The sequence below is a fragment of the Neopelma chrysocephalum genome, unplaced genomic scaffold (genome assembly GCF_003984885.1).
Source record: "Neopelma chrysocephalum unplaced genomic scaffold, ASM398488v2 Primary Assembly neopelma1_96688, whole genome shotgun sequence".
NCBI lineage: Eukaryota > Metazoa > Chordata > Aves > Passeriformes > Pipridae > Neopelma > Neopelma chrysocephalum.
Window position 1 is genome coordinate 301,022 of NW_020925333.1, and position 25,163 is coordinate 326,184.

Sequence of the window (25,163 nt, forward strand, 5' to 3'; positions counted from 1 at the left end):
GTTACTCTCTAGAAAGTCTTGAAAAGACACAACTGTTGCAGCAGAAACCTGGTATTTAGAAAGGATGTATCTTCTGAATCACTGATCCCCAAGGGATGCAATGTAGAACAAGTTTTGCAAGGTGAAAAAAAATTAATGTAGGGATCATTCCAGAATTAAATTCAGGGATGAAACAACGGTACAAGATTGCTCTGACCTCATTAAGCCAAATGAGTAGCATAATACTGATTTGCAGTTGGTTCTGCTGCTCCTCCTACCCTCACCACTTCGGGACTACTCTGCTAAGAAAATTTTAAGGCATAACTTTGAAATTTTTATATCTGTTCCGTATTTTTTCAGAATACTTGCTTCCAGAAGAAAATCTCAAGAGTACATTGGAACAATCCACATTTCAAAAGCAAGCATTGCCACAAGAAAATTTTTATTTATCCAAATGGTGATGTGATCCCAAATTGTTTGGATTTATGGTGTTCTAGTGTTAGGCATGGGGGAAAGAAGCTTAATCACGTGGTTTTTTAGTTCAGCCATCTACTCACCCATGTACAGCAATTAGCATTTTTTTAGATCATCCCTTAAAAGGCAGTTTTCTGTGGAGAGAACATCAAAACAAAATTATTCTTATGATTCCTATGTAATTAGAGAAAAGACTTAGAACATTGCTTTCATGACTACAGACTGCATACACAAAGCTCTGTGTGTCAGATTCTGAATACCGCAGAATCACAGAATATTCAGGGTTGAGAGAGACCCACAAGGATCAAGTCCAACTCTTAAGCAAATGGCCCATACAGAGGATTGAACCCATGACCTTGGTGTTATTAGCACCAAGTTTTAACCAACTGAGCTAATCTCAGTGTCATGGATTTAGTTGGTCTCTCACTTTAAAATACTTCTTTGTTTATTTAAAGTCGTGTATGGTGTTTTTTTATTTTTTTTTGCTGTATTTTAGTTAATAAGAAAGGTAGTAAGCAGTCCTTAATCACTGAGAAATCATGAAGAGTCACAGATTACGGCCTATAACAGCCCTGGAGTTCACAGACTGCCTCAAAATGAAAAACCCGTGGATATCACACTATCCCAGATCTTAGTGGGGTTTGGGATTTTCACCGTGGCCTCATCTAGAGCCATAGCCAAAGATAAAAGTCTTTCCCAGTACCAAGTCAGTGCAGGAAGAAAAGAAGACAGTTCCCCATTGAATGTCACATAACATAATTTAGGGAGCGGTTTGTCACAACACACTATGGGGTCCTATATCCTGTGACAAAACCTTCAACATGGAATATACTTTAAGAGTCCAGTTCTGATTTTTTCAGCCTGGTCCTCAAGTTAATCCCCTACAACAGTTCTTCCTAAGAGGTGGGAGAGAGAGCATGAATGCTAAATACATTCATATTGCTGTCCATTAGGGTTCTGCCAATAATTGCTCAGCTAAAACCCACACGTAGCTCAGCTGTGCTCTAATTTGCTACTGAGATTTGGACTTCAAGCAGGTCCATGGTTATGTGGTTAGCACCGGTCCTTCATTGGTCCATGCTCTCAGTTTTGCTCAACAGAGATGAAACTATGGCGCAAGTTTAGTAGCAATGCATGAAAGAGTGCGAGATTAAATATTTCTTTTCAAACAACTAAATTTACTTATAGTGCAAAATGTAGTTAAGATGCGTTTGATTATTAGCACAGGCCATGCATGGAGCAATTTTCTGTGTAAAGAAAAAAATTTCAAAAGGCATTCAGTTGCAAAATCTACAGGACTTAATTTTGCCACAAGAAGGCCCATTATTCCTTCAGCAACTGCTGTTGCTGGTTCAGGAAGCCCTCATCATCTTTGCTGTTGTTACTTGCAGTTATTTGGAATAAGCCATAACTCTTATTAACAGCCAATATTCTACTGAGAAGTAACACGTAAATCTCCACAATCTCCTCTGTCTGATACTAAATATTTCCTCTTAAAATTGAGTTTCAAACATTAATTTGAACTCGTTGGGGTGTCAAAAATGTCATTTACATGTAGAAATAATAGTATATTTGTAAATATCCTTTATGGCAAAGAAGAGAACCTGCAAGGAAAAACCAAGCAGAATCTGTATCCTGTGTGACCTGGTTTATCAGGGCATTCACTTGGTCAAAATTTAATGTAAATAATAGTTGCTTCCTCTTGCTGACTGTCTGAGTTGTTTTGCTTGATCAGCACTAATATGGAAAAGGGTAAGAGAATGATTAAATGATCAGGCTACAAAGGAAAACTACCTGTGATACTGCAGAGCAGCAAGCACCTATTAGGAAAAGATAGGTTTATTTCTTGAGCCTATTTAGCACTGATATGGTCTTGGAAACAAAAGCACATGGAGTTACATGCACTTCATTCAACTACCAGGGTATTATATTGCCACATGATGACTCCAAGTGGGAAATCATTTTAAAGTGCAGGAAACAGGGAAGAAATGAGGACCACACTCACCAAGTCTTGCTGGAAGGCCTCAGGGTAGGGGGAGCTGTGGCTGAAGGGGCTGGGATAGCATGACAAGCTGGTGGACCCATGAGAGGAGGCTGATGGCTTGTTGTACATCTGCCTGGAAACCCAGAACTTCAGAAGGGGAGCCATGTTCCTCTGTGCACCAGGTTGGAATCTCACCTGAGGAGTCAGGTTAGAAAGGTTTACCCACATGCAGTCATGCAAACTTCATCTGGGAGGCTCTGATTTTTATAGGGTGCAGACATTGGTCTCAAGCCAGTTTCAAGTGCAGCATCATACTTCCTTGCCCTACTTAAGGGTAATGGTCAATCACAGCACCTAAATTTGTGCAAGTCTGAATTACTCACAATTTATCTTTATACCAGTGGTGAGAGTGTTTAATTTTGCTGTAGCAGAAAGACACATCCAGATAGCAAGGGAGTTTTGGTATGGAGGGACAAGAAGTTTGTGGTGTGTTCAGATGAGAAAAATGGTGTAAAAGGGATCATTATTGTTGCAGAGACTGTCAAAACCTGAAGCCCCTTCCCCTGCCTATGACATCCTTATGCCCGCATGCTAGTGCTTTTGCTTCTAAATTACAAAGTATACTAAGATAATAAAGGGAAACTAGGACATGGAGGAAAATATTTTCCCAAACATAGGAAAAGTACTACACTTATTCAAAAAATCTGCTCAGAGCTACCTAAACAAATATGACCATGTTCTATTTCAGGTGTTAAATACATGTCTATCAGAACTTTGTAGACCAAGGCAAGACGTGTGCCAAGGAACCAGGGTCAAAATATAATAATCTTGTGACAGAGCCTGAGAAAAGCCTTTGCACCAGAAACCCATCCCCAGAACCCAGGTGGCCTGCGAGCACTAACCAAGCAGGAGCATATCCAGCCAAGAAAAGCTTTGCACACAGGAAACCAGGACAGAGAGAGGAGCAGGCTGCTGCCTGCTTATGCAAGGAATGTGGTGAGAGAGGATAGGAGTGTGAGACTGCTTTCAGAGCTTAAGTTCCCTTACAGCTCCTTTTCCCTGTGCAGCCCATGTTTCTTCCTATGTCTTCTGGGGTCCTTGCAGCCTCTGCAAACTCTCCTACTGCCCAAAAACCGCCAGTTGCCTGACTTAATCCTTCCAGACACCACTCCCATAGGCCTGCCAGTTCCTCACCTAGGATGATGGCAGTGAAAATAGACAGGTCAGGTAGATTTTCTGATGTTAATCACCTCTCTCCCTTACAACATGGCTATTTTTGCTGAACTCAAATACTGAGTACCTAATGATAGGGCTACCACTTTCCCATTCTTTTCTCCTTCTTTGTCTTTCTCTTACTGAGAACATCACAACCCCCTCTGATTCCAACCCACAATACAAACCCTATCTGTCAGACAGACCCTTGGTGAGAAAAAAATACTGCTATATTTTTAGTATTTCATTTGCATTTCCCATCTGGTCATCCAGCAACCATATGCCCTTCATGCTAATAATTAAACCCCTGTATTCTTACAGCCCACCAGTAAATGCCATGAGACCTGAATAACAGAGCCAGTCACACAGCTCTAGCAAAACTTGGCAAGAATATTCAGCTGGCTCTCTTGCTTGTCTTTTCCTCCTCCGCTTCCCTGCCCTGACTCCTCTTTTGTTAGTTTTGGAGGCACTCATTGACATAAGTGAACATGCCACAGAAAACGATACTGAAATTCCACAGGGTTCTGGAGGAGCTGGAAAGAACTCGTAGTGGTGCTAAGTTGGGCAAGGTTGCCCAATCCCACCCCCCTAGTGCTAATTGCAGCAAAATAAAAAGTCAACTCCATCCGAAGAATGAGGCTTGAGCCACAGCCATCTTTCTCACTCCTCACCAGTTCCACTGTCCAATCCACCCCCAACACTGAGTCATCAAACTTGCCTTTAGCCTTCTTCACTGCTGGCAAACAGGCCAGTTGTAGGCAGGCTGCAACACCAGGATGTTGCAACACTTCCAGGTCTTCATACTTCACTCATTCAATCAGTGGAAAATGACAGGAATGAAGAGGCAAGCATGTTTACTTGTTGCTAAATGAGACTGTCATTTAAAGTGACAGATACAGAAAGCAGATACTGGTACTACCTAGTGCTGTAAAAGGTTTTGAGGTTACTACAGTGGTCTGGAACATTTCACAGGATCACAGAATATGCCAAGTTGGAAGGGACCCACAAGGATCATTGAGTCCAACTCCTGGCCCTGCACAGGACCAGCCCCAAGAGTCACACTATGTGCCTGAGAGTATCATCCAAACACTTGAACTCTGTCAGGCTTGGTGCTGTGACCACTGCCCTGGAAAGTCTGTTCCAGTGCCCAACCACCCTCTGGGGGAAGAATCTTTTTCTAATACCCAACCTAATCTCCCTGACTTCAGGCCACTCCCTCAGGTCCTGTCACTAGTCACCACAGAGAAGAGAGCAGTGGCTGCCCTTCCTCTTACCCTCACAAGGAAGTTGTAACTGCAGTGAGGTCTCCCATCAATCTTCTCTTCTCCAGGCTAAACAAACCAAGTGACCTCAGTGGCTCCTCAAGGCCCTTCACCATCTTTGCTGTCCTCCTTTGGACACTCTCTAAGAGCTTAATATCTTATATTGCAGTGCCCCAAACTGGACACAACATTGAAGGTGAGGCTGCCCCAGTGCAGAGCAGAGCAGGACAATCCCCTCCCTCGACTGGCTGTCGATGCTGTGGCTGATGCCCCCCAGGCCCTCCTGGCTGCCAGGGCACTGCTGACTCAGATTCAACTTGCAGTCAACCAGGACCCCCAGGTCCCTTTCTATGGCACTGCTTTCCAACATCTCATTCCCTAGTCTGTACGAACATCCAGGGTTGCCCCATTCCAGGTGCAGAATCCGGCATTTTCTCTTGTTGAACTTCATATGGTTGGTGATTGCCCAGTTCTCTAATTTGTGGAGGTCTCTCTGCAGGGCTTTCCTGCCTTCAAGGGAATCAACAGCTTCTCCAAGTTTTCTGTCATCTGCAAACTTGCTTAGTATCCCTTCCAGTCCTGCATCCAGGTCATTTATGAAGATGTTGAAGAGCACAGGGCCTAGGATGGAGCCCTGTGGAACCCCACTAGTGACAGGGTTCCAGTCTGATGTTACCCCATTTACTATTTGTTAGCAGGAGGAAAAATAACTGGCCAAGTAACAAAAGACAAATGCAGGAAGAAAGTTACCAGCCAAAGCCTCCTCTCCCTCAAGTTGACAGAAATGTTTCCACTGGTTTCAGCAAAAGGAATGCTATTACAATAGGTATGAAATGTCTAAAACATCCTTAGATTTCATAAAACAGAAAAGGAGGTTCACCATTATCATGATCCAGCATAAATTGTGAATCATGAAAAACAGAGAGCAGGAAGTATAAAGCCTTTCCATTTTGTGCCTGCAAAGTGAAGCATGAGAGCAGCCCAGGAGCTAGAAGATCTGCCCTAATGCAGACAACACGAGGGAGTGTTCAGTTTGGCAGCACATAATCACCCTTGAGCACTCTGCACTGTCCCAGCACCCTGCAAGGCACAAAAGGAGAGCAAGTGCTCTGGTCCTCTTCCTTCCTGGCAAGAGCAGGATACAGACATTACCTCAAGAGATGGCTCTCACAGCAGGGTGAGGTCCCAGTTTAGCATGGCACTGAGGCAACAGAAGTTAAAGCTGGAATGCAGACTGGATGCTCTAGAATCAGGAATAAATCCATATATGTTCATAGCGAATATCATAATTTAATCATAGGTTGGTGTTAGAAAACTCAGGTTTCAAAAGTTCTCTGCACATTCTTTTGTTCACTTGTAGCAGTGTAACTTAACAGTAGAGAATTACAGCTACTGAAAGACTTAAACAGGTATTTTATTAAGGAAAATACCATTAGTAGTTTGTTCTAATGTTGAAATAAATTTGGATTGATATTTGCAGTCATTTCCTCTCAAAAATGGCAGTTTGCAAGTTGTTATTTTGCTGCTTTTTTATGTTTGCAGGTTCTGCAAATAACTTTTAACTTTTTGTACAGAATACTTAAGAATTAATAAACTGCTAAGCTTAGAATGAACTACTGGATGAACGAATAGTCACCTGCTATACATGTTATTTTGACAGAGTAAAAGGATTTTTATAAAATGCTTTTGCTGTCATGAAAAGGATCCTGTGACTCAGCCAAAGGCGTGCAGGACAAGGATATTTATCTCACTTCATTTGATGTTATTCAACCACATCATTATGCTGGCTGCTGAAAAATAACAAGGAATGTCTTAGAAGAGCTGGCACAACATGCCCTGTAGGCAGTGTTCTTCCTCCTGTCTACTGGAAAGAATCCCTGTTTAAATATTTAGATGAACAAATCTTGTATTATTAACAGCTGTACTTATGCTAACCTCAAGAGAGAAGGAGAGAAGGAAAAGGGGAAGAGACAAAGAGATGGATAGAAAAAAGAGATAAAATTTTAGAAATTAAACTAAGAAACAATAAAAAAGAGAGAAATGTGAAAAGAAGATTGAGGTTACTTCAGACTACCCAAATGCATGGTATTTGTTTCCCATTTCACAATGCTTCTCACTGGTGAAACAGACACCTTGGAATACCTTTAGGACACAAATCATTCACATCTCAGTAGAAATAATTTAAAAATAGAATAGAAATTGTTTAACACCTGAGAAAAACAAGGCTGGTGCCTCAAACAACAACATGATTAGAGTAATGTTGTGCGACTATGCTGGGCTTTGGGTCTGTACACTGAAGGCAGGAAATGCTATCAGTGATGTGCTCATGTGACAATCTGGGTAATCTAATTGATTTCCCTTTATTTTCCCATTTGTAAAATGGAAATAATTATACTTGTCTCCTTTCAAGTATCCTTTTGGATTTTAAAGATGAAAACTTTGTGCCTGATTTGAAGGGGACCACGGTTTCTTCTCTGCAGCCTTAATAAAAATACAATTTTCACAAGGGCAGAAATTACAGTAGATTTTATGGAAATCAGTTGCTCAACGAAATGGAACTGTTTGACACTGCAAGTGTGGCCCCAGATGTTTCCATTAGTACTGTCAGCAATTAAACCCTTTCCAGCCTTATCTGTGCTTGAACAAATATTTGTGATATCTATGGGTACAATACATTTCATTAAAACACATTTTGTATTTGTTCCTATCCATACAACATCAAATAGTGGTCACCTACATAAAATGTGAAATGATACAACCTGGAGTTAGTTTTTTGTTCTGTTCTTAAGAGAATGATACACATATCCCAAAGGAGATAAAGAGTTAAAGTAGAATGGATTCTAAAGGCTATATTTCTGTGCAACTCTCCAACCAGTTTTCTTTCATATTTACATTCCTATAAATACATTCCTATAGTTCCTGTCGCATTTATCTGTTATGTCCTGCTATTAACCTAAATTGTGACTGCCTTCTTAATGCTTTTCTTTCGTAAACTACTTTTTTTTTTTTTTTACTGCACATAGTTAAGGGCAACATGGCTGATGCTTGAATGCAGCTGCTTACACAGGTGATGCAAGAAGGTGTATGTTTTGCAGTCTTGGGCTCTTGTTTGCCTGGTAGTGGTATCAGAATTGGTATCCATAATGAACTGGGGTGTCTGAAAGGAGGGAATGTTTGCCTGAAATGCTGAGCTCCCACAGTGCAGTCCACATCAGCGAGTGAGAACAAAGCTCCAGTGGTTACATCTGAGTTCCTTGATCAGAGTCCATCTCTCCATTTAAAGGAACATCTGCCTCCACAGGCCAGAGAAAGCTAAAGGAGGCTACTGACACTAAGCTGAGAAAGAAAGTGGCCCTCAGACAGCCACCTGGAGCTGTCAAACCTGGCCACTCCTACAGCACAGCAAGAGTCCTCTTTATGTATCTTTACGTCATGCTCCATCATTTGTAGAAAAGTAAAGCTGACAGACCAAAATCACATTCCTAATGAAGCCTACTTATAAATTTGTAGCATGCACTTGGAGAGCAATTGTAAATAAGTTCCCCAAATATTTGTTAACATCACATAAAGACACCTCACCACAGTATTTCAATAAAAAAGGAGATTTAAAATTTACTCTTGCCAGTAATGTTATGTTGTATGAGATATTGAACAGACACTGACTCAACAGCAATGATTAAAAATCAAGGCTTATAGATATAAAAAGTAAATATCGTTGCAGGAGGAAGGCTAGGTTAATATTTGCCTCAAGGGACAATGAATTTTTGTGACTGACAAAATTTCAAGTTAGACAAGGCATCTAACACCTCTCGGGCTAGTGGTATTAATCCAGAACCAGTCTGTGAATTAAATGCAATTGTGGCAGTTCAAAAAGAAACTTATGTTAGTCTTAATATATTTTCTCTTTTTCCTCAAAACAATAGCCTGATATCATAGGTATAATTTTTAAAGACTCTTTCAAGCTTTAGTCGTATAGCAGTTACCACTAAATAGAAAGAGAAAATGTGGAAGCAGGCATACTACACTGTGACATGACTGAAAAATCAGTGCAATGAAATTTCTTTTTAAATTCTGAGATGGAAGAGAAAAAAAAGTAAAATAAGTTAATCCATAACCCAAATGAAATAAAAAGTTTGAATTGTTTGAGTAGGCATTAGTTGTAATGGTCACCATGTTAAGAAATCAATAGGTAGCTTCTGAAAAGGTTAAAACCAAAAAAACTTGCGTTGAATTTTGAATCTCTGATTCTGCCTTGAGAATAATTCCACCAAACTCATGTAGAATTCTAATTTTAAAGAGTATTCCATCTGGCCTTTTCCATCTCTTCACTAGTGATAATTTTACTTGCATTATAGTATTAATCTAGATCTCTTACCCAATCTGATTAGTTATTTTGTTACTTCAATGCCATATGAATTATTTCAACAGAATTAAACCAGCAAAACAATGGAAAATGCCATTGCAAATGAAGCAAGCTCATCTCTTTTCTGAAGCTTGCCCTTTCTGCCAGAGATGTTCTGCAGGTCATATGACCTAAACTAATTTCACAAAACAAAAAAAGAAAATCCAACCCAAACACTTGAAATGTCCTTCCAAGACTTTCTCAGAAGCAAGGATTTCCCATCATCAATAATACATCAGGTTCTTGTGCAAAGGGCAGCCACGAAGGATTCTTGCAACATCAAAAACAAATCCATCCTTGAGGGATTTTTAAAGCATTTCAAAATATGTTCTCATCAAAACAAGCAGCTCACACATAGTAGAAACATTTTATTGTCACTTCTCAGCCATTAGACATTTCTGTGTGTAAATGATTTCTTACACTGTTATTCTACTACCTGAATGTTATGGTGTTCTTCTCAGTTCCTGAAAAGATGAAAAAGAGGGTTTATTATGTCCCTTTCTTTACCTGTGAGACTGATAACTTGATAAAGGTTTTGCAATCGCTTTTCCAAGGACAAACAAGGAAGAAAAAACATCCAAATTCATATCATCAACGTGTATGGGGGACTTTGACACCAAACTGGCTTGCCCGATGTGACCTCAAAAGGCACAGCATAAGAATGAGAAAAACATAGTTCAGAAAGTATATGATGTTGGCGTTGGCAATGAGTACTGCTGAACTGCAGAGAAACACAGGATGCTTCTGCTGTTTCCGTTTTGCAGAATACATTTGCTTTTGGAAGGGTTTTTAAGGCATTTTCTGCAAATACAAACTGCCTGATGTAAATCGGGTCTTTACTAATTTGATCACTTGTTACAAATAATTTACTTTTCTGAATCAGGAATAATTGTGTCTGACAAGGGTACATTCGCAGTTGCAAACAACAGTGACAAAGACTGGATTTTTTAAAATTACAAAAGTTGAAGTAGTTTGTGTTGTACATAGACATTCAGGCATTTTGGCACACGTATCCGTGTCACCTTAAATTAATGCTTATTTACCCTAGTAGACAATAGAGATGAAATATTCTAAGCTTATTCAGAATTCATGCTTTTGCTTTGAGGAGGAATTTACTCAGTACAAACCCACAGAATTGATCCAGAAGTCATGAATTATATTTTGCTAATGACACTACTAATTGCAAGGAATGAGCACATCATGCGATATTCTAATTCTTGAGGGTTTTTTAGTAGTTAGGGTCTAACAACAAGTCTTAAAATAGCTCAGAAGTGTATTTCTCCATGGAATAACTTGAACGGGAAATGGCATGGAACCATGTACTGAAGTGAACTTAAGCTTTGCCGAAGACAAGATTGTTAGTTCATGACAACTGCAAATGTTTGTAGCTTTGTAGCACCTTTGTTCCAAAGTGAACTTAGAAAGTCTTGATTACCTCTGCAGCTGGCAGAGTGACTGACAGAATCTGCAGATCTTTTATATTTGCCTTAGCCGCCTGGCGTGTCAGACCTGGATGCACACACACAGCTCATGCAGACCAGCTAGGCTGTAAGCAAGCAGCATATCTGACATCTGAGTTACCTCTCACACGAGCAATAGCCCTGCATATGTGCCTGTCTTCCAGGAAGTACCAGACCATCTGTGTACCTGCCACACAACTGGCATGACTCTATCTCCTAAGACAAGGGCAGCAACAAGGGAAGTCTGTCGGGAATCAGTCACACTTGCCAACAGTGCTAAAAAGTACCACTTCCCCTTCCCTTTTCTGTGGTTTTACAAGGGTTCTCACAAAATGGGGGACTCACTGTGCACATTCTACTGTGCCCATAAATAACAACTGATTTGGGAACTCCCAGAGAGACTGTGCCTGCCCTTATAAATTTGAGTCAGCTTACAATCTGTCAGCTGGATCTATCTGAGCCATTAGCTAGTGTGCAAGAAATCTGCTTTGCACTATCTTCTCTGCAGAGAGAAGCTCCAGTGCCAAATCCAGTTTCCTCAAAATCTGTACTTGCTGCCAAATGAAGAATCATGTAAAATCTGCAGTTAATCTAGTTTCTCACACTGATGCACTCCAGGCAATTAAACTTCTGCTTTTCAGTATGGCTAAAAACACTTATCTTAACCAGTTTGAGTCATTCAGCACTCTACATTTCCCTTGAGCATAGATTTCTTTCATGTGCAGACCCTAACCTAGCCATGATCTGAACATAGCAGAAAATCAGTCTGCATAAAACATTGTCAGAAAGAGATGGGATAAGATTCACTTTCAGCCAAAGGCTCCAACGGTAGAGCACATGGGCAGAAGCCTGTCCCCAGATTCCTCCTCCAAACCTGGGAAATCAAAACATCAAGCCCATTTTCCACAGCAGATGGAACCCCTTTCTGCCAACCCAGAGATTCAAGCGCCCCACTTCTCTCTGGAATTTCATGTTTCCATAGAAAGTGGAAGACCTCCATCAGAAGACATTAAACCTGATCTCTCCCTTTCTCCCCATTGAACAGTCCCCTGTCCTCTACTCAAAACTTAATCCTGCAGCAAGAGAGGTGACTCTCATGCCTCTCAACTGATGGAGCTAGTACCTGGATGTTCAGCACCTGGGTGATTTACAGGGAATGGCTGGTGTTATCTCCTCTCCTGAAGGCATTTTTATACAAAAGAAAGAAAAAAAAACAACAAAACAACCAACCAAAGAAGAAAACAAACAAACAAATAAACAAACAAAAGAACAGTTATGCATCTTCTCTGAACAAAACTGTAGGCAAGAAAGTAGGAAAAAAAGTTCTACAAGGGATCTATACATAGAAGAAGTTGGTAAGTTTTCTAGCTCAGCGGTAGGGGAACATTTGTGAGGAGTAAGAGGCTGGCTTATGTTTTCTATTTCCCATTCCTTCCTCTGTCTGCATTTTGCAATCTGCTGTCCCTAGTGGGGTGGTCGTTTCTGGTCTATCAGACCCTTGTGCATAACATGGTTTAATCAGTAGTCTGAGTTACTCTTTTACTGTAGCAATGAAAGAAAAGCAAATAGTTAACAAGTGACTAGAAATCTTTATAATTGCTGACCTTCAATAGTCTATATAATGTGACTTTAGGCCACTGAGTAATAAACAGACTAGTGTAATATTTACAGACATGTCTGGAATGCAGCAAGTTCCTCTCTTCTCTTTCACGAAGTCATTAATGGCTTTGTGAGGAATCAGACTGCTGCTGTTCATGTTCCCCCAAAAACACTCTTTATCTCTTGACGGTTTATGCTGACCTTTCTATTTTGTTTTGGTTTGTTGTTCACGGATCCATTTCCCAAGTCCTGGGGTTTACAAACTTTTGTAAGGGGTTAAACATTTTCAGGAAATCATTCTGTTAACTCAGTCCTAACCATGGATTCCCCAGCCCAGTGATCAGAAGACCTCTTAGAGATAGTGTTTCTCAATCAGTTCCTTTCAGGTGGAAAAGACCATGTTGTTTATACAGGTAGAATTTTTCCTGCTAAAAGCACACAACTCTCCCTCTTTCCCACACCAGTAGCCAGTTTCCACTGCTTTGAAATCCTGAACACTGAAGCAAACCTAGAAAAACAAGAAATGTGTATGAGAGAGGAAATGAAAACATATGGGGGAACAGTTTCTTGCTTTCCTTCTTTCTTTGCCTCCAAGACAAAATCTGAATGTAATGGTGGCTTCTGACAAACTAGTCTTTGGTCTCTGAGGAAATCAGGTACACAGGATTTACTTATAAGAAGAAAGAAGGGATTTTCCAAATAACAAAAATCAGTGCTTTTGAAGAAGAACAGATTCATAACATTGTAGAGTTCCATTAAAAAGTTTAGTAATTGTTTGCAGCTGCCCATTAAAGCTATTTCCTTTAAATCCCATGGCACTGAAGGCAGAAAGAAGGAGTCTTTATGCCAATTTTTATACATCCTAGTGTTGGATATAAACCCATCTACTGTGGTCCCCAAACCATTTTTGGTTTGTTTCTGTTTTATTCCAAATACAAACAATACACATAGCCACTTCATCTTCCAAGCCAAAAATAAAATCATGAAGATTTAAAGGAACGTATAGAAAATATATTCAAATTCTTACAAAACAGCAGAGAAATACTGTTGGAAGTGCCGAGTATTGGACAGTCCATTAAACATTCAATCTGTATCTGCATCAGTCATGCCTACTTTACAAAGGTAGAACTAAGCTTGGGAAGACTCCTTGACATAAAACACCACAGTCTGAGTCAGATCTGAGGTTTATTGTTCACAGAGATGTTCATTCCAGCTTTTAATTTGCTTTGGTTTTAAATGTACATTATGTTGTACTATGACTCAGTAATGAATTTGTCCCATGGGTATATTAAAGAAATCTTGCCCTCAGCTAAACTCATTTACCTTGCAATATTTACACTGTAGACATAGGTTTGTCTTTCAACACAATGCTTTTAAATTCCACATAACTACTCCATGGCATAATTACCCGTATGGACCTCACTTCATTGGAAAACAACAGCATTAATTATGTAAAAATCTAAGACATTTTGAACACAGCTCAGAGATGATGGACCCAAACAACATCTATTTTCCACGTACTGTGTGGAATGAAGAGTGAATGGAAAATTTTTTTAAGGAATTTCTCTGTGAGGTCAATACAAAGTCAATTATCAACACTTAGCTATTTTTGCACAATAGCAAATAAGGAAATGTGAGAAATCTGTCTCATGTTATCATCTTCCTCTGATATTGGACTAACTATTCTTGGATTAGTTCAGCAATTTCTTTCCTTTCCATTCCCGCCCCCTCCGTTTCTGCACACATGCAAAAAACATCTGTGTTGAGGCAATGACACATTTCTCACTTCGGACCCATTCCTTTCCCTTTTTAGGGAGAGCTGCTCTCTAGAGAACTCAACAAGTTGCAGTGTGATAGTACTTATTCGCACTTATTATAGAAAAGACAATTTTTCAGCACTGTAACGTCACTCTTTGGACAAGAGTGGGAGATACAAAGAGGACTCAGACTACAACTAAAGGTCATTTTAATTCTGCCTAAATTCAATCCACTTTGACCAACATTTCTATCTGACAGAACCAATATAGATGATACAAATAAGGAGGAAAAGAGCAAGTAGATATATCTGCTACAAATACATCTTCAGCAAAGGAAGGGAACAAGCTGGAGCCTTCTTAAAACTACTGTGCTGTCTGTTGGGCTAGTCAAGGCATTTCGAGTACATTCCACTGATGTTGTGATTAGGGTGACACAAAAGATCAACAGTAGAGATTGAGTTAAATGAATTTTTCAGAAGAAGAATTTGTCATTATGTCACACAATCTGTGCAATCTTGTTTGATAACTGCTCCAGTCGTGCCCAATAAGGGACAATCCTTTCATTTCAGGTTATCTTATGGGGTGCTCTCATTTCCCTGCCACATTTTATTGCAATATCCCAATGAAAATACCAGCACAGGAATTTGTAAACCAGAAGCACTTACAATCCAGCTTCTGTCTCCCACAGACAAAGAGGTCACTTTTGCTTCACAGCTTAGTGTTTCCACATGAAATATTTTTACTTCCTTTACTACAAATACTACTATAAAAATAAAAAGTACTCTCTTCTAAAATATAAGCAAGGAAATGAGTACTGCACAATGTAAGTGCTTGCACAACCCGAAGAAACATAGCCCACGAGACAGAAAAGCCATGTAAACAATAAAAGTAGAGGAATAAGAGAATAATTATGGGAAACTGACAAAAGGAGAAGTAAAATGTAAGCCAAGGATTACATGGCTTCCAGTGTATTTCTGCTTTGCAAAATGTATTTGCTTCTCCCTTTAACTATTTCTTTTCTCAGTAGGTTTTTCTTTGCTACTCTCTTTCTCTTTCGCAAGACAAAGAGCTCTGCTGCAGCCTGTGCCTTTTCCTTATGGTAAATGCCTGCCCCTGTGCTGAAAGTATCCTTGTTGTGTGCACAGATGGCTGGAGCTGCACCTCCATTTCCCTGTCATAATCCTACAACAGCTGATTTTTCCATTGCAATCCCTAAGGTTTTTTTTTTATTTGCTCTGTTTGTGTATCCTCCTTTTAGCTGCATCATCTGCAGCAGAGAAAGGGCTTCCTACCAGAGCTGGTTTGCTGGGACTTCATTCTGTTCACCTTCAAATTGGACTGTTGCTTTTGCATCATGACATAGCTTTGAATATTTTTAATGATTAACACTTGGCTGTCTTGTAGTCTTTCTCTTCGAACTACAGTGAAGTAACACTTGATGCACAAATGCAGAAGTACACCCAAAATCAACAGATGACTGTCTTTAGTCTAGTCCAGACATTTCATATCCTGTCAATTCAGTTGACAGGATATGAAATGTCAAATTGGGATAATGTGAGATCAGTTTAAGAAGTCTGGCTTGCAAATTTTTACTATTTCACTGTTCACAGTGACAGCTGAAGAGTGTCTGTATTTCTTAGTCTGCTACCCTTATTTTTCCTTTTTTTTTTTTTTTTTAGTACTTATAATCAGAAATGGAGTCTTCAGTTGATTCTCTGCCATTTTTCTCTTTTTGAAAAGAGTTTTTGAACACTGGCTAAAATTTCTTCCTCTTTCAGTTGTTTGAATTAGGAGACACCACAGTGGCACCAGTACAAGCCTACAAGTAGAGGGAAAAATTTTATTTGTTACATTTTTATTTCTATTTTATTGCAATAAATTACTTATCAGACTCCCAAGATTCTTTTTACCACTATATTAGTCACTCCACAAACCAATTACCCCATTATCATCATCATCAGAATCACAGTTCCAAATAATGAGCTCAAAGGTCTCACTATCCTATCTTCAACAGTATCATTAAGGCTATGGCTGAGAAAGAGTAGAAAAGAAAAGCAAGTGTACAGTATTCCCTAGACAACTCTCCTAGCTTCCCATACTTTTCATGTCAGGATCTTCCTAAACTGGATGTAGTTTCCACATACCTAGTTATGCTTACTGTATCGTTTCCCCAAATTTTTAGTGATATCTTGAGCCCAGGTGAGCTCCTACCTACGATACCATCCTTTGGCGGAGTGCTCTGTGTTGTAAAGAGCCACCATCTCTCATCTGAGCCTACTTCCTGACGTTCTCACTTAAAATTCTCTAATTCTTTTACTGACAGAAAGAGTGGGCCCTTTACACCCTTCCCATGACTTTCATGATTTTATAAACCACTGACGTATTCTCCACAGGCATCTCTTTTCTACAATGAAGGATATTATATTACTAAGAAATCCTCATAGTTTTATGACAAGCGATACACACTTTTAAGTATAGAGTAGCTACATGACTGGGAATGGTGTTTGTCCATGTAAGTGCCTCCCAACTACTTGGCAATGTTCACCCCTTTTGCCCTCTGACACCACCATGATTACATTTGATTTTCTCAATGAAATGTGGATACTTAGAGTTGTTCTATAAGCATCAGTGTTTGCTTATAAAGCCTTACTGAATAATAAATACACCTACAGTTTTCTAGCAGGCGAATACAAGCTCTGTTCTGTGGTCTCAGTGTACATTACCTTTATTTACAGTTAAGAATTTATTGGTTGAAAGGAAGCAATCTCACCAACGATTTCCAGAATGATAGCATACGGTATCTCATGATTCACATTAACTCACAATGCTCTCATATGCACAGGCGGATCAATTTGACACTATCTAGAAAACCAATACCCCCAAAATCACATCACTCCAACCTCACAAATTGCATTCTAGCTGAGGACAAAATTTCTAGCCTGTTCAAGTGGTGGGTATTCCGGTTGAAGAAAGTTACACTAAAATGTAGAAGGACTGAATTTGACATTACTTGCCTGCAGGCAGCAAACTGGACTCCACACTAGTCCTGCAGCTACGCTTGCCAACACCTCCACAGGCGAACAGCTTTTTAGCATCAGGAAGTACTGAGTTGCAAAATTTTTTCTTATCAAATTTTCTTTATTTAGCTAAGTAATTGCATGTAGTAGTCTAACCCAGATGCATGGCAAGCACAGAATTATCTGTTCCATTTGTGCACTACACCCTAGATGACACATTTTTATCTAGCTATTGAGACATGTATCTGAAAGCTTTGGAATCATTCCAAGTATTATCTGATCCACCCAGTTGCATTCATCAGGATTTATTTCTACACTTATCTCACAAAGACTTTCTCTCACCTACTTTTGAACAGCACTTAGGTGATGCTTGGTACCATCCTAGCTGCATGGCACTTGCAGACAAATCTGATAGTATTTCAGAGATGCCTGCAAAGAAAATGCCACCTATAGCATGGGATACCTGTCTTCTTACACTGTAGAAATACTGGCAGCCTTAAAAATACTCATTACTGTCTTTTTCAACATAGCCCTAACATCAAGAGAGATGTGTAGAATGGGGTGCAGCTATTAACCCACAGTGCTGCTATTACATGAGACACTTTCCTACCTGCCATTGCTCATAGAGGGGTGATGCATGGGCTGTGACACTTATAACTGCAAACAAACCAGAGAGCTGAGAGATTCAGCCTTAGTTTTGCAAACTGTAGACCATGAAGCAGCAATGACCCTACAGGTCTGCTACTCAAGGCAGAAGGCCTTTGTATTGTATCCACAGGGGCTCCCTGATGCAAAAGCAGGTGGATTTTCTAAGAGAAAAAAGTTCCAAAAGATCTCCAACTTGTCAAGAAAACCTGAATATTTGCAGCTTTCCTGTCATACCAACCTCTGTTGCAAATCTTGACTAGCTGTGAAGAAGGCTCCAACAGCTTCCACAGGTGTGCAAAGCCCAGAACTAGCCACAGGTAAGCATGTATCATGCTAATGTTGCTTCACTGTGCACATGATGGATAAACAGGTCTGCCTTTCCTCTAGGGAGTACAGCTCAGTTAGGCACACTCTCCAGCGGAGTCAGACCTTCTGTAGACGGCAATAGGACCCCCTGTTCTACCCAGGCTACAGATGGCTTTAATCCTTCCTTTACCAGTAATATGCCAATTTTTCTTTGATCTTTAATTGCAAAGATTTTGTAGGCAGACACTGAAGCAGTTAAACCATGTCTCTGAAAAAGAGAAGCTGTAGATATGAGACTTTCATAAGTATAACTTGTGCTTAAACTTTGAAGATCAGCAGCATATTGGCAGAGAAGTGGATAAGGCATAAATGAATAACCACATCTGTCCAATTCTACTGACTATCAAGTGCATCTTCCTTGTATATCTATACTAATTTGTCTTTGTTGTCTGTGTAGGTGCACTATAGTTCTCTACATTCACAAAAACACGTGTACTTGCACTTAAGCAGTAATATGAGTTTCCAAGCATATAGTTACTTTCTTTGGGCCCTTTTTCCTGTAAGGAATGCACTTTTATACAAACAGAAAAACAGTTGAAATGGGGTTTGCAACAGACTGAAAATAGCCAATCTACAACCAATATAGTCTAAGTCAGTTCTCCTTGAAAGAAAAGAAAAATATTAACAAATTAGATGATTCACAAATTCAAAACACTCATTTTCCCATAAAATTCAGTTGGAATGCTGAGTTTTTAATGAACAAATATCCTTGTGTCATTGTTGTCTTACTCAACTTTCACTTTTCCATGAACCAACTTTAGTCTCAATCCTGGAAATGGTGTGTGAGTCACTCTGCATTTTCAAGGGCTAGTCACATTCATAAAGCTGCAATCTAAGAGTGGGATCTAAGTAGCTTGGACCAAAGTCTGCAGTCTGTCCTCACTGGTCCAGGGAAAAATTCAAGGAGGATTTTGAATGTAGCTCCTCTACTCTAGAAATATGGCGGCAAAGGTCTAACAGGAGGTAACCCACCTCTATTACCTTATCTGGTAGAGGTCCTCCCCAATAGAGACATTCTGACATGCACATACCATCCATGAAGACCAGAAGAAGGGGTAGGACAAGGAGGGAGGGGTGTTGAGAAGGTTTTGGGAGAAAGGCAGGGGCACGCAGTCCCAGAAACCAGAGAAACAGATAGTGGAGTTCCACAGAGCAAATTTTGCTCTCTCAACAAAATCAGATTATTTGAAAACATGGAAGTGATGTATAATAAGTTAAATAATGGAAAAAATCCTCCTTGTCCCTACCCACCACCTTCCCTCACCCCAAGTATAACCAGTTAATGGTTTCACAATACTTTGTGGTATTACATTATTTTTTGGTGTTGGTTTTGAAAAGAATTCAAGTATATCACTCATCATAACTATGTACTGATTTAGCAGAAAATCAACAGTCTTACTTAACTTCAACTTCGTCACACAGACAAACTATGGGATTCCTCAGTTTGTCTTGTACCCCTCATGCAATTAATTATTAAAGAATTGAACAGCAATGGAGGAGTGCAAATGTTTGTCTCAAAACAGTAGACTGGAAAGAAATAAGTAGAAGTAGTAAATGGAAGCACACTTTACTCACCATTTCTCTTTTCCCTTTACTTCTGACATGGGCTACAGTAGCTGCAAAATCACCTGGCCTGTGTAGTAAAGGACCTTGCTTTTCCAACCTGACACCCAAGTAGAAATCGGTAGGGGTGCAAGAGTTAGGCTGGTCCTGAGTCAGTTCCACCGTGTGAATTTCCAATCTAGATAGGTAACAGACTTCCCTCTTTACCCTTTATTATATTTCTGGACTTTGAGCTGTATGTATGAAACAGGAATCATGTCAACTTCATAGAACTTCATAGAATATGCTGAGTTGGAAGGGACTCATCAGGATTTTTGAGTTCTCCATTTCAGTTTCAGAGGTTGGTGATTGGCTTCCAGGGTATTTTTACTGAACTGAACTCGGATGATCTTTTCAGAAAGCTGGAAGGGAACTTGTTTGTTTTTGTCACCTCATGTGAGAAGGTAACAAATAAACTGAAATTTTCTAATACTCTTTGAAAAACTTTTTTTGCTTGGACTTCATGCTTCTGTAAGTGTCAAAATGATAACAGTAAACAGCAAAGAGTGCATTACTTACAGAGCAGATACACCAAGGTCTTTTGGCACAACCTGCAAGTGTACATCACCCCTCACCAGGGAGAGCAATGCTGTCATCATGGTCCTCCTGCAGTGCCATCTCTTCGGGAACTACAGCTCACTAGCACTAATTCTGATAGAAATTTGGAGTGTACCACTAGGAATTAGACTGAGATCAGTCACAGTATTTCACTTCTAGACTACACAGTTGATGGCAGCAGTGACAGCTTTCACGAAGGACCTCTTGCCAGTTAAGCCCGTGCTGCAGTGTAGCTCTGGTTCTGTTTTCAGCTTGTCCCAACATCCTTGGCCACCACAAACTTTCCAGATGGGAACATGCATGCAAGCTGCAACTTTTGCTGAATTTGAATGTCAGGTGAATTCACTGCAAGTCCCTTTTCAGTTCATGTAGCTATATTATGATATTATGCAGTTTGTAACTCCCTATTTCACAAGGGTACAATTAAGTTACTGTACCACTTAACAGCAGCTCTGACAGTCCATGTCTGGTCTTCTCTCATCACATTTCCATGGCTTTTCAAATGTCATCATAAGTATTGTGGATTTTAGCCTTCTCTGTGCCTCCTAATTGTTCCAGTTTTCCCTCTGTTGCTGGCCTTATATTGGCTGAAATTTTTCTTTCCTATCTGAAGACCATTCATATACTATTTCTGCTGTCCAGAATTTGTACAACATGTTCTGCCTGGCCATATCTTATTCAGTTTTGCATTATGAAATTTTGGGGATCCTACTCTAGGTTTTGGTCACAATTAGCTGTATTGTTAAAGACAATGCAGGAAGCTGGGGCACTTTGCCAGTGATGGATGGGAGCAAATGACAAAGCTTTTTGCTACATTTTATCCTGCCTACAACAAGGGGTCCCAAATTTGCTCAAATTTTGCTCAACTCTCTAATCCCTACCAAAACAAGACAGTGAGTAGGTAGCTAGGCCTTTGCCTACCTGTATTTTGAATTGTTAGTGAAAGTAATCACAAAAAAATCACAATCCACCTATGCAAATCCAAACATCATAACACTTTGGGGCTACAGTTTAACCAGGGAGATGAAACAATAGGGCTGCTCTGTGAGTGAGGGTGGGCAGGGAGCTGAGGGAACGGCAAGGCAGGAGGAATCATGGCCTTATGACAGGGGCCCATTCCCACAGCCTCTAAACACAACAAATAGAGCAGTCCAGTGGCAGCAGTAGGGTCAGGGCCAAGCAAGGTGAGGATCAGAAGTGCATGACCGCCAGCCCAGCACATCTGCAGTGTATCTCCAGAGAGCAAGTGCCTGATCCTGAACATGATTCCCAAGCTGAGGTCTGCCCTAGACCAGACGTCTATCAGCTGTTTTCACAGCAGCTCAGTCCAAGGTTACACAGCTGTGCTCTATCAAAGCTGACCTTGAATGCATCTTCCTAGGATGGGAGAAAAAATCACTATTTTCATATAAAAGCTATTTATTTTCCAGACAACAGGAGAAGAGCTCTTAACCAAAACATTAAAAAAGAAAAAAAAAAAAACCACCCAAAAAATAAAAAACATGTCAGTGTAAAAAAATTGTGCTTCAAAACATCTTTTTCTGCTGGCGTTTTTTTTTTTAAATAATACAAAAATCCCGTGACACTTACATGAGCTGCATGGAAACTAAAATAGAAGGTGTTTTCTGAACTCCAAACAGACCTTGTGGACAGTACAGTCTCTGAAGATTTAAGTGACAAGTAGCTAAATAACTTCTAAGAGCTAGTGCTATCCTGCATCCAGATTCTTTGAATGTACTGTAAAACTTAAGGACATCCTTAGAGAAGGTTAGAAAGAGGACAGAAAAACATGGGATATGTGAAGACAGGGCATTATGGTACATAACTGCTGCCTCTTTTGGAGCAGTGCACAATGAAGTGTGTATGGGCCCTGGCCAAATATCTCCCTCCAGCACAGGATATACAGGTTCAAAATGTTCAATATACAAGTTCAGCTGAATACTTTGTTTGTATCAGCCATTATCACTCCTGAAAGAAATTCCATCCTTGTAGAACGTGCACATGCTTAGAAGTGTTTGTCCTGTCACTAAAAAAAGATGTGCTCTGTGCAGGACACTGCTGCAGCAAACTCTTTGTGTCCTTCATCACTTCCTGTGCTCTGATTCACAAGGACGTTTACTTTGCAAGATCTTGAGAACAGGAACTTTGGGTATTCGTATCTGGTTCAAATGGTATAATGTAAGATGATGGCTCAATGTAAATCAGTGGAAGAAAAGTCTTTTTTTACAAAATTTTTATATGTATTTGAATTTTGTGGAATTTGAATTTTTAAATACTATGGGTCTGTCCCTTTAAAAAGGGATTTAAAAATAGAGTTATTTAAAATCAGAAAATGCATTTTTTAGCCCAGAACCAAGGCTGAACACAATCACAGAATATGCTGAATTGGAAGGCACCCAAAAGGATCATTGGCTCTGCACAGGGTCCTCCGTAACAGTCACACCATGTGGTCAGGTTTTACCTTCCACATTTCGGGAGTCTCGAAGGCTGAAGTGGCACAACCCCTACATGGAGTCTTGTGAAATGCCAGTGCAACAACAGAAAAACTAATGGCCACCTGGATTTACAAGAGTCCACGCATAGCAACCTCTGCAGGGCAACACAATTCACCCTTGAGATCAACTCTGTTGAAAATGAAAATCACAGTGCTGGAGAGGACCATAAGGCCAGGCTCCTACAGTCACGGACAACTATGTCAAAAAGCTCTTTAGTCCAGAAGGGTCCCCACAAACCACAAAATACTTCCCAACACCCTGTAACAAGCCTACGACCTATAGTGCAAAAGACCAAAAGCCACAAAGACTCCAGTGTGGCACAGGAAGAGGGAAGGAAAGCTCCAGCTCACAACCACCACCTTTGGCCTGGACAAAAACAATGCTCCTTGGAGAGGAATATTTCATGAACTTATCTTTAGTAATGTCTTTTTGATCTGAAAATTGTTAGTCAAATACATTTCCAATTGTGCTGTAAAACAAGCCCAAATAATATTCAGTTAGGAAGACAAAACTAAATAGCCATGAGTCTCTAAAACTATTTTCCTTTCAACTCAGTTTTGTTAACTGCTGCTCTGTTGCTTCTCACAGGAACTGTGCATTAGTGAACACTAAATACAGAACAGGTTATACTGAAGCGTCCTTCCTTGTCCTTCCCTGTCCTTCCCAGCATTCCTCAGCCTTCTTTACCAACTGTATTTGTGAAAACCAATCAGAAAATGTATTCAAGACACAAACCTGTGATTTTCCTTTTTCTATTTTAAAGCTCTCAGATTTGGAGTGAAGCCCAAATTTGGATTTTACGCCCTCAAAATATCCTATGAGCATCTGGCCGGGTTGGTGGTTGGTTTGTTTCTATGCTTCCTACATGGTAAGTTATATTCAAGGTCACATGTAACCTAACACATATTTTTATTGCATTTGCAAAAGAAAGGCAACAACAATAGCAGCAAAAGTTTGATTCCAGAGAGATGTAGAGCCAATTTGGATTTGGCAGGCAAATGTTGCTTTAAACGTGGCTTGACAGACCTCCCAAAACATAACGAATATGGCATCAGAATATGCTGAAGTGGGAATTTTGGTTTGTTGCAAAATTAGAGTGTATTATTTTCCCTTCATTGCAGTTTTGCTGTCTAGTATATAGACTATTTTCTTCAAAAACTCAGAATCCTGCTGTTCTCAGTAGGGGTTGCATATTATGGCAGTGCTGTTGGAAGTCTTACTTAGAATGACTGTAATGTTTTTGCAGGGTGTCAACTTCCAAGTCATCATTAATGTTTACAGTCTCAATAGCAGCTTGCATTGTTATAGCAACCCTTAAAGGAGCATTCCTTACAGAAAATTAAAAGAAAAGGAAGTTATATTTTTACCAAATGCTCAGAACGCAGGGATTGTTCCTGGGATATTTCAGTAACTTGTATTTTAAACAAATGTGACCTAAAGAAAAAGAGGGCCTCGCATATTAGCAAATCATTTTTATATACTGCCAATGGGATGCGACAGAACTTGGATTGATGCCCTCTCTTAAAAAATATAACCTCTGTCAGCTCTGACTGAAGCAAGTATGGAAAAAGGGTTAAGAAAATTTAGGTTTCTTGCCAGCAAATTTTTGTGAGGAATTCTGTGCTTATTAATACAAAAAAAAAAATAAATAAAAATTCTACCATGATTTTTCTATTTATCTCTAGGCTAACTTACAGAAAACCAAGCTGTCTTCTGACTAATTAGTGCCATGCACTTTAGAGGGATCATTGACATAGTAGTTTATAGCCTATAACGTCACTTCCTGAGAGTGAGCTACAGTATATGCAGTAATAATTTTCCCAAGAAGAAGCAAACTGTGTTCAACTCCATACATTTGTATAGTTGGATTTATGTAGATGAATCTGTGCCATGTTTCTCTAATATTTCACACCATCAAAAATTCAAATTTCTTTCATAAAGCAGTAACCTCGTAATTTGCATTTATTAGGAAAACCCTGAACCATTTTGCAAAGCATTTGTCTTCTAATAATGACAATGTGTTCTTATCTTCCAGACTGCTTGGAATGCTACAGCTGGGGAGAGGTAGTCAGACTTGAATGTTCTCAGATTTGTCAAATCATAAGCATTTTATGACATTGCAAATGTTTTTCAACAGTGTTTTACATTAGTTGTGAAAAAGGGAAGCACAAAGTTTAATTTGACCTGTAAAAATATCAAACTCTGAAAAGCAGCAAGAGAAAGCTTTTCAGGAAAAAACTTTTGCAAACAGGAAGTTTAGAGGAATGAGCAAATTCTGAGAAGTAAGAGTCATATCCTAACGCTGATCTTACAAGTACCCTACAAAATTTATTTAGTTTGAACTCAAA

At 39.7% G+C, this 25,163-nt stretch overlaps 1 long non-coding RNA gene across 1 annotated transcript; it reads right to left on the reverse strand.

Annotated features, from left to right (window-relative positions):
• Nucleotides 1-535: 535 nt before the first annotated feature.
• On the reverse strand, nucleotides 536-19,990 carry LOC113981651. The gene is made up of 3 exons (XR_003538481.1): nucleotides 19,736-19,990; nucleotides 2,459-2,632; nucleotides 536-587 (listed from the first exon to the last, which is right to left on the reverse strand). It is a non-coding gene; the product is annotated as an uncharacterized LOC113981651 (long non-coding RNA).
• Nucleotides 19,991-25,163: the final 5,173 nt, after the last annotated feature.